The 9,798-nt window shown below is 33.0% G+C and overlaps 1 protein-coding gene across 1 annotated transcript in view; it reads left to right on the top strand.

The window, feature by feature from the left end:
• Nucleotides 1-3,854: 3,854 nt before the first annotated feature.
• The window catches only part of Fancl (E3 ubiquitin-protein ligase Fancl), a 349,014-nt gene continuing 343,070 nt past the window's right edge, over nucleotides 3,855-9,798 (top strand). The window contains exon 1 of the mRNA XM_072525735.1: nucleotides 3,855-4,076. The gene's annotated coding sequence lies outside the window, so the exon portion shown is untranslated. The remainder of the gene's footprint in view (nucleotides 4,077-9,798) is intronic.

Below are 9,798 nucleotides of genomic sequence, written 5' to 3'. Positions count from 1 at the left end.
CCAAGCATTAGGATGGCCTGGATTTCGTGTTCGTTTTGGGTTAGACTGCCAAGCTAATTTCGGCCTTCGATCATCTGGCTCTCGTTGGATGTTACTTGCTTAACTTAAAGTATAAGCCTTGCCCTCTTTTACAATATATGGATGCTTGTAAGCTCCTTAAGTTCTATATTTGGTCTTGTCCGGTGTGTTTATGTGCCTTCATCATTTATTGAGCCATATATTTTTCTTAATACTCCCTGTTCGAAGCACCATGATTTTTCTTCCGTGGCTATTATTAGTGTCCAGGTTTTGCATCAATACTATTGGTCTTATAAAAGTTTAATAAATTTGTATCTTAGTTTTTCTAGAAATGTGTTACCGTCTGTTATTATTGCTCCCAAATATTTAAATTTTCTTAATATTTCAAAATTGAAGTTTCCCATTGGCATATTTTGCCCTATTCCATCTCGTCTCGTATTGACTTGTCTTGTGACACACATCTATTTTGTCTTGTCTTGTTCAATCCCATTTTGCTGGTCCTTGTTTTAATTTTGCGAATCATGTGCGAAGGTTATCGAAAATCGTGGACATCAATAATCGAGAATAACTGCATCGTAGTTTTTGCTTCTCTCAGTGCTTTGTCCCGAGCAATATTAAAAAGTAGAGATGATATCGCGTCACCTTGTTTTAAACTGCTTGTCATCTGGAATGGTTTTGATGTTGCTGAGTTCCCTTGGGGTTCTCGACACAGATGTTGGTCAATCTAATTAATTTTTGTGCGATAGATATTTCGGTCCTTACTCTTCAGAGTTCGATACCTATAATGCTGTCGTCGATTGTGTATCTGTTGATTGAACTCCCATGTTTTTTCCAGCATTTGTCATATGGTTAACATCTGGCCTTGATCTGTTTCTTCTGAATTCACATTGATAGTCACCAATGCTATCTTCCACAAATGGAGTTGTGCGATTAAAAGGACATTTGCAACTACTTTACATGTTGTGTTAAGTAGCGATATTCTTCTGTAGTTGGAACACACCATTTTATTCCATTCCTTATATGTTGAGATTATTACACACTACACACTCCTTCCATTTCTCCGGCAATTGTTCTTATTGCCTCATCGTAATAATCATTTGATGTAGCTGCCTAACTGCCTATTCTAGTGTCTACTTCTTATCTGTTAATATAGCTACACGCTACGATCTTTCTTTTCTTTTTGATGTACTCCAGTGTAGGTATCTCGTTTTGTAATCTTAAATTTTTTTTTGTTTTGTTTTGTTTCAGATTATGAGATATATCCTATTCGCCTAGCTACATATTGGTAAACTATACTGGGAAAATTACAACTCCGAAGCATTATATAGGTATAGATTATATTTCCAAAAGATTGTTACATAATTTATCTTGATATAACTAAACAAACAACAACACAACTAACTCGACTAATAGTACTTAAAGTTAAACAGATTCAAATGCATAGTTTTTCCATAGCGACTTTTGTTTTTACAATAAATGGGACAACATCAACATTAAACTATAATAGGACTTTCCATCAAAAAATAGTGTCAGCCATTTTTTTCGAACAAACATTTTGTAAACAAGCAGGTTAGGTTAGTAATATAAACTAGCGGACCAACTCGACATCGAGTTTTTTAAATGGAATTTTTATTTTGCGAGAAAAATTAAGAGATCAATACAAACAATATAAGCAAGAATATACATAACATTCATCAATAATAATGCAAGTAAAAAGTGTATTAAATATCACAAAATATTTCGTCGAAAACAATGTTTTTTGTTACAATGTTATCATTTAGCAGTTAATTTTGCATGCTGATCACGAATCCGGTGTCAGATTTGCTCTATCTTGACGTTTTACGCACGTTTCGGGTCACTTCCGGTGTCGGATCGCAACCGGAAGTACATATTTAGATTCGTCTCGACGAGACCTTTCGATCCATATATACATTGTGGGGTCTAAAACTTAAAGTAAATTTTAACTTCCGGCCATCTCAAAACCGGAAGTGAATTTTTGTACCAAAAGTATATCTTGACAATCTCATACGTAATACTAATAATATTCCGAAAAAATATTTTCATTATCTAATATGGTTTTTGAGTAAAGTTGGACAAGAAAAGGGCTTAGCGTTTTAGTATATAAGATAATATAGATAATTAATATAAAAAATACCAAAGAAAATCTACTTATTGAAAAAAATGTACGAAAAGTTACAACGAAGCGGTGTTGTTATGGAATATGTAATTCTTTATTAAATAAAAAATATTTATTTAATAAATATTTCTATATAAATTTATAAACCAGTACCACAGAATACATAACAATCAGAATACCCACCTTCAGATGCCGTCTTTAAAGTGTGTCAGCACGCGATCGCCATATTTTAAACGGAAACATAGACTCGGATTGAGAAATTTATGACAAGCTACGACAGAACTGCAATTTAAATTTTTAGAGATTAATAATTTAGTAAATTTGAAATAATTTAATCTATTCTTTAACTAAAAGTACGAATAAAATAGTGCATATTATGTCTACGGTTGACGTAAATAAATTAAACCGGGTTAGTTTTTCTATGCACACCAGATAAAATTTCACTGAACAGCACTGGTTCCGTTTAAAACATGGCTGATTCCGTCTGCGCGAACGAGATGCGCGTACTTATCTTGACAAGCAGAGTGGGCATTCTAATTATTTATTATTCTGTGCCAGTACGTATAACCTGTGGTATAATATATATTATAAGTACCTCATTGTCAAATCTGTATCTGTATGTTCGAAAAACACGGCGGTTGATGAAAAATCCTATTATTGACACCAAAAGTATTAACTTTAGGTATATGAGAGATAATAAATTTCTAATTTTGGTAAAGTCATAAAATGCATAATATTTCATTTAAAGTTATTGACTCAATGTGATTTAAAATAAAAAAATGCCCTATCTGTTGTAAATATCCTGTATTTAGAAATGAGATTTCGTTATAAATTCCTTAAAAATATTCTTTTAATTTCTGCGTGTACAAATTTTCAAGAGATTGTACTTGTAGGTTTGTAGTGAGATCCGTTCTTGAAAGAGATGAAAAAAAGATTAAAACTCACAAAATATGAATTTTTTATATAAGATATCCAAATCTTCCGAGAATGTTATTCAGAATTTAAAATACAATCATATACTTATATAATGCTCCATTAAACATAACAAAGTTTATAAGAATTTCTGGTGTAACCGAAATTGATACCGAGCTGTAAATATTTGATGCGTGTACATTTTCCATAGTTCCGTGAAAATGTGAATTTTCAGATTTCAAATCTGATTTTTTCAGAGATATCTAATGTGCGGTCTACGTGCAACACCCTGTACATTCAAGCACATATTGTCGTACCTACTTAAACCCTATTAAATATTATTGTAAGTTCCCACTGATATAAATTCTGTAATTCATAATTACTTTACTCTACTCTCAATAAAATTTATAATTCGTTTTGATTTTTAAATGTTTTATAAATAGAACAATTTTATGACTTTCTGGGATTGTGGAATATTAAGAAGTACGAACATCATTACTTGACTTTACAATCTTTGCTGTACTGATAGTGCTGGAAATATTTTTAAGCACGCCAATGAAAAATTATACATGATGATTTTAACAAAGAAATTGTGGAAATAAGCCGCTTGCTTTTTTAACAAATTTCTTCTAAGAGCAAATGTTTGATAACAGTATCGATAATATTATAAATATGAGTTAGTTCTAGGATTATGGTAAATTAGCACATCGCGAATTATAAATTCTTTGTCGCGAGAATCCGCGACGTGTGCTGGCAACTCTGTTCGTAGGCGTAAGATTCGCGAAATTCGCCTCTGCCGTATTCCAACAGATGTCGCTGGCTGTAAATTCGCACATACTTCCAGACCTCATATGTGTAGTGTTTTTCGTTCAAAGCCTTTTTAACCAATTTTAAGACTGCCAAGTGAATTTTTCTCTGTGGAAATTGTGAATTTGGACTTTTAAGTACGCTGGTGAATAATGTGAACGAAATATAATTGAACTTTCATTAGAAATTTCTTCGTTTTTGGGTAAGTGTTTGAAAAATTTTCTCTTGACCTAATTTGCTATTTTTGGCTAAAATATTTGGCATACCTACAAAATTTTTCGATAAAACTTCTTCAAATACGTTTAGAAATAAGATACTAAGAGGCTATTGTCCATTTTTTGCAATTATTGGTGAAATTCGATGGTAAATTTTTTAGGTTAATTCGCTTGTAAGATCTTGGACCAGGTTAAATCTTGTCTGAAATACCACGTTAAGAATAAAATTTGGGCACAATATAATAGATTTAATATATCTGGACGATATATTTCTTTCTTAAATACATCCAGCGAGATTAGACTTAATTGCAAAAATTATTAATTATGTAATTTAAATTTTTTTTGTAAATTTATATCTGATACAGACATTTTATCTTTATTACTTACTGCTTTTTCAAAATTTATTTTTTGTATGACAAGCATATTTTTGTATAAAGATACCTATGTGATAAAATTATTTTAGCACTTTTAGGATCAGCCCGAAATCTAGATGAGAATGAGCTGTATCCTATAGCAAAAAAATTCATATTTAAATAATTTTTCTTTAAATAGTTTTTTGTCGTTTTAATCTGTCAACTGTCATTTTCGTTAATTAAATTCAACTCGTGTTTAGTATTTTCTACAATCCTTTAGTCAGCAATAAATAAGGTATATGTACCTACAAGGACTGTTGTACTGGCAGCAACCACTTCATTGAACTAGAAAGATAAAAAGAAACTAGTTCGGAAGTTGTGCACAAATATTTTAAAATTTTCAATTTTAAAAAGCATTCCTTAAGAATCCGTATCACTAACAATGTATTTTTGAGAGCACATCAAGATTTGGAGCCATCCTCTTTTGTGGTAAAAGAAAATAATACTTTGATATATCGTGCTTTGTGTAAATAAAATTTTTTGAGTTGTTAAAGATATTTTCCAGATGATTCTTCCATTATTGTCGCATTGTTACGAGTAGTACCGGTTTTTGCATGGTCTTATGGGCGTAGATATTTAACAAGATCTAGCTGTATGACATTGATACCAATAGTTGAGAGATTGTACTGTAGATGACTGTAGGAATTGTCTGGACACTTTATATTCTCCAGCGCTTCCTTATTTATGTTTAGCTATACTTACTTAGCGATTTTATTGCTGTTTTTATTATGCAGATACATTATTGTTATTAGATTATATTGCTACATCAAAAAGCGTTGTTTTTTTAGTTAGTTTATTAAATAGTTTGGCATCTGGCATATTATTGGCCGTATGTGTACGAAGCCAGTAGATGTTTAATTATCATTTTCCAGTACACTATCAGTAGGTTTATAATAGATCTAGATAGTTGGTCTAGAAAAAATCAAATTTAGTAACCAATTTCTGATGGAGTATATTACCTACAAAATCATGTCATCCCTTACATTCTTTGTTAAAGACTTTGTTCCGGAAAACGTTTTTTCTGATGTTAACCAATAGTTCGACGTTGTGTTGTCGACTGACTTCATTATCGACTTTAGGATGTCACCACTGGACAGGTTTGTCCACCCACATGTACATTTTTCATTCTTCAATAAATGGTTTGTATGTTTGTTCTCTCAGCGGTGTTTCGTCATCTACTTCGCAAATTTCAAGATGTAAAATAGATGTCTCACCCTGCTATTGTACCGAAAATAAGTCCTTAAATTAGTAACTACCTAATTACTCACCGATATCTATAAATCCTTGTTTCTTTCATTCATATTCTTTTATTCCTTAACATATTTATTTTAATTTCCAGATATTTGTTTTTATAAAAATGATGTACTTATTTTCATTCTTAATTAGGTTCTCGCACATAAAAGTTTGAACATTCACAATATATTTTACGAATATGATTTTTTTGTCCTAGAGGTGTTAATGCATCGGTTCTTTTAAACGTTGTATTATTTTCTATCCTTGTTCTGACAGTCCTTTTATAAACGGAATATTTATTGTTTAATTTCTGAAATCAATTGTAAATTTTCCAGGGTCTCGTTTATTTTTCCGTTGTTCATTTTCCTTTATTTTGTAAAGTTTATTATTTACAAATGATAGGTAAATGAAAATGTTTTCTGAAAATGTTTTATGAAAATGCAATTCTATATCTTCCCATGTATTTTTGCAGATTCTATACCTTTTGACTCCGAATTTGACATTGTGTTTATGTCCTAAGAAAATATAAAGCGTGTTTTTAGAGGTATAGAAAAGTTGGCAAAACATTTTTAACTGGCGGCCATTTTGACAGCTGTCAAGTGATTTATGTTTAGTTTGGTTGGCATTTTAACATGCATAGACTGACGCCTAAACATCTCTTCCAAATTCTGCTTTATTTTGAAAATCATGGTTCTTTTCGAAATACTTACGTATTCGAAAAAATTGTTGAAACATAAAAATATATTAGCTGACATGAAACTTAAACCGCAGACAGACAAATTCAACTGAATAAACCCGCTAGTTAGGAAAATTAAGGGAACTTAATATATTTTATGTCGTTTATGTTTACCTTTTTTATGTCTTTTAGTTGGTGATCCGTCCATCAGAGCAATTACTTCGATTAACCATGGAAAGTTTTCGCATCACGTTTACTCTAAGTGATAATACGTATTGTACCCACAAAGACGTCGTACAGAATAAGTTGTTGCTGCTGTAGGACGTAGGATAGAGCAAGACCAGAATCAGTCTACATCTGCCATCTTGTACAGCAGTTGGATATGTGTCCATCCACTTTACGGAAAAATTTTGCGGAAAGATCTTGGTTTGCGTGCTTACAAAATCCAACTCGCGTAAGAATAGCGATGAAGCTCACTTTTGGTTGAATGGCTACGTCAACAAATAAAACTGTATGTTGTGACACCATTACATGGTGCTTCATGGGCTGGTGTAATCATTGGTCATGATTGCTCTATTGAAGGAAATGTTTGGTAACCGCATAGTTTTACGTTTCGAACCCGTGAATTGGCCTCCAAGATCTTGCCATTTAACACCGCGAGACTATTTTCTGTGAGAATATGTGAAGTCGTTAGTTCACGCCAATAAACCTGAAACGTTGACCACTTGGAGGACAACATTCGCCTCGTTATTGTCGATATACCTACGGCCATAAATGTTGGAAAAAGTCATCGAAAATTGGACCTACAAATTAGACTACGTCAGAGCCAGCCGTGGCAGTGATATGCCAGAAATCATGTTTAAATTATAATTCCAAAAGATTATCTTTCGAATAAAGTCAATTTCATGTCAGTTTAAAAAAGTCATCTTTGTTTTATTCCATTTCAAAGTTCTATACCTCTAAAAAACACCCATTATATATGCAAAGTTTAAAGAATATACGTCATACCTACATATCCAGAGTTTTCTGTAACTTGGGTACCTTTCACCTATTAATCCTAAATTCAATAGGGCCTTAGACCAAGATATCGTATACAGTTTTTCAAGATTCTAGGACATGTCCTTCAAGATTTGCTGCACTGACATGATAGCAAATAAACCAGCCTATCGAGTTGTTAATGATAGCTTTTAATGAAGCTCTTTTTTTCAAAAAGGTGTTGAAGTTGTGTTAAAAGGTACTTTAGTTAAAGTTTCAGCTTGAATTTTCCTGGTGGGGGGTTGGTTGGACACCGAAATTTTTTTATGCTACCTCCATTTTGAGTCCTTAAAATTTGGGTTCTAGTTTAATTTAAAGTACTAAAGATAACAGTGCCAAAGATTCAGGTATCAGATATCCTGCCTACCCTTTAACTAAAACCACCCTCTCTTACTTGTGCGCAGTTTACTGTCGCACGTACCGTACTCCGAAAGTGGGATGGCCGCTGTAAGGCTGACGACATTTTTGGAATACTCCCTTCTCTTATCTAGATCTTATCTCTGTCGTTGGTCCGGTTGGTGTTTATCTTCTTCTTTCTTTTTAATTACTGTTCGGGTGTAATTGTGAACACTATTCCATCCCTCCTTACTTCCCGTCATCTTCACGATCATCTTTGTCACAGTCACAGGGTTCATACCAATTTCTCTATACATTCTGTTTCTCTCCACTGTACATATATTGCACTCCAGCATTGTGTAAGTAACAGTGTCGGAATATTCGCAGTATATATCGCAGATAAATGCCTATCTGTATCGGTCTTTCTGTACCAATGAAGATACTCCCTAAAACAGACAATCTATCCAGTTCCTTAGGCTCGGGATCAGCATCTTGGTCCACTGGACAACATCTTTCGTGTTGTTACACTCTTCTTGCCATCTTTCCCTTTCTTCTTTTTTTGTGGCTGTTGTTAAATGCTCCCTTCTCTCATAGAGATGTCTCCTTTCTACTCCTAACACTTGCAGAGGAACACAACCCGTGATAGTCCACAAAGCCGCCGCAGATACAGTCCTGTAGGCACATGCTACTCGGAACAGGCTCGTTCTGTCTACTCTTATCATGAATCTTTATCTAAATATAATGAAAAATATTAATTCAAATTCTAAACTGTATTTTAAATAATAATTTGTAAACAGATTAAATTTATAGTAAAATGTCTAAACGGCGTTGCTTTAGAGCCATATGGTTTTTTACCTCTTCTTCATCTATTTGAATGTCCTGATGGATAAACATCAAAGCTAAACCATTTAGTCTTTCTTTGCTAATACAATTTCTTTAGTACCTTCAGCGATGAAAATAACCTTTCGCATGTACAGGTCGTTACAGGTAATTTAATTATTAAAGGTCGTGGCATATTATCATGCACGTTGCGTTTCCAGCACATAGTGTTTAGTTTCCGAAAAATATAATTTAAATGGTTTTAAATATGAACAATTCACACCGTTAGGAACGTAGCGTTTCAGACACCTAACGTTTCCGTTCAGTATATTCGAAAACAATATTTTACCGATGCCGACGGCTACGTAACGAGTCGTAACCGGTTGGTACGGATAACGTGAATTAGATGTCCGTCGTTTTCCCCTCGTTGTTTATTTAGGTATTTTTTTATTTTGATACAGAGTATTTGAAAAAATAATTTTCGAGGCTATTTTGTCATTTATGCATTGTGTTTTCATTGCTTTGTGACAATTAAACACGAAAGTGATAAACAATTAGGACTTTTGCACGGAAGTGATACCTCTTCGGTTTTAAAAATACTCTTTGGTTTGATATGTATGGCTTCGTTAAATGTAGTATTTTGTTTTTTAACTAAAGGTGTAATTAAATTTAAAATATATTCAAACTGAATCCTATTCAATGAAAAAGACAGTCAAGATTTCATTTCACGTACAAATCGTCTATGTATCTGTTATACGTATTTCGCTTTAATAAAGCTCATCAGAACAGTTATTCATAGGCGTTCTCAACGTGAAAATTAATCTTTCCTGTCTTTAAGAAGCAACAATAAAATGGCTTCGAAACGGACGCAATAGCGACATCTGATATTAAATCCGTAAAATAGTTTCGAAACACAATTCAGATAACTGCCTTAATCTGAGCCTTCTAAAAATTGCAAGGCATAGCCAGACGTTGATAAAGATGTTAATAGAGACATGGGGAATCTAAAATTTGCATTCCACGACATGTCTCCTCAACTAAGCAGAAATCGTTAGCGAATTGGAATATTCTAAAATGTCAATAATATTTTTTCTTTCTTCCTTTCTTCCGTCCTTTCTTCATCGTTAAGTAGAGCAATTGCACATAATTTTTGTCGAGAAAAGTGAGATCATATCTTCACCGAACCAACCTGAAACG

This window comes from Diabrotica undecimpunctata, chromosome 3 (assembly GCF_040954645.1).
Source record: "Diabrotica undecimpunctata isolate CICGRU chromosome 3, icDiaUnde3, whole genome shotgun sequence".
NCBI lineage: Eukaryota > Metazoa > Arthropoda > Insecta > Coleoptera > Chrysomelidae > Diabrotica > Diabrotica undecimpunctata.
The sequence above is the reverse complement of the archived record's forward strand: the minus strand, read 5'-3'. Positions and strand labels throughout refer to the sequence as shown.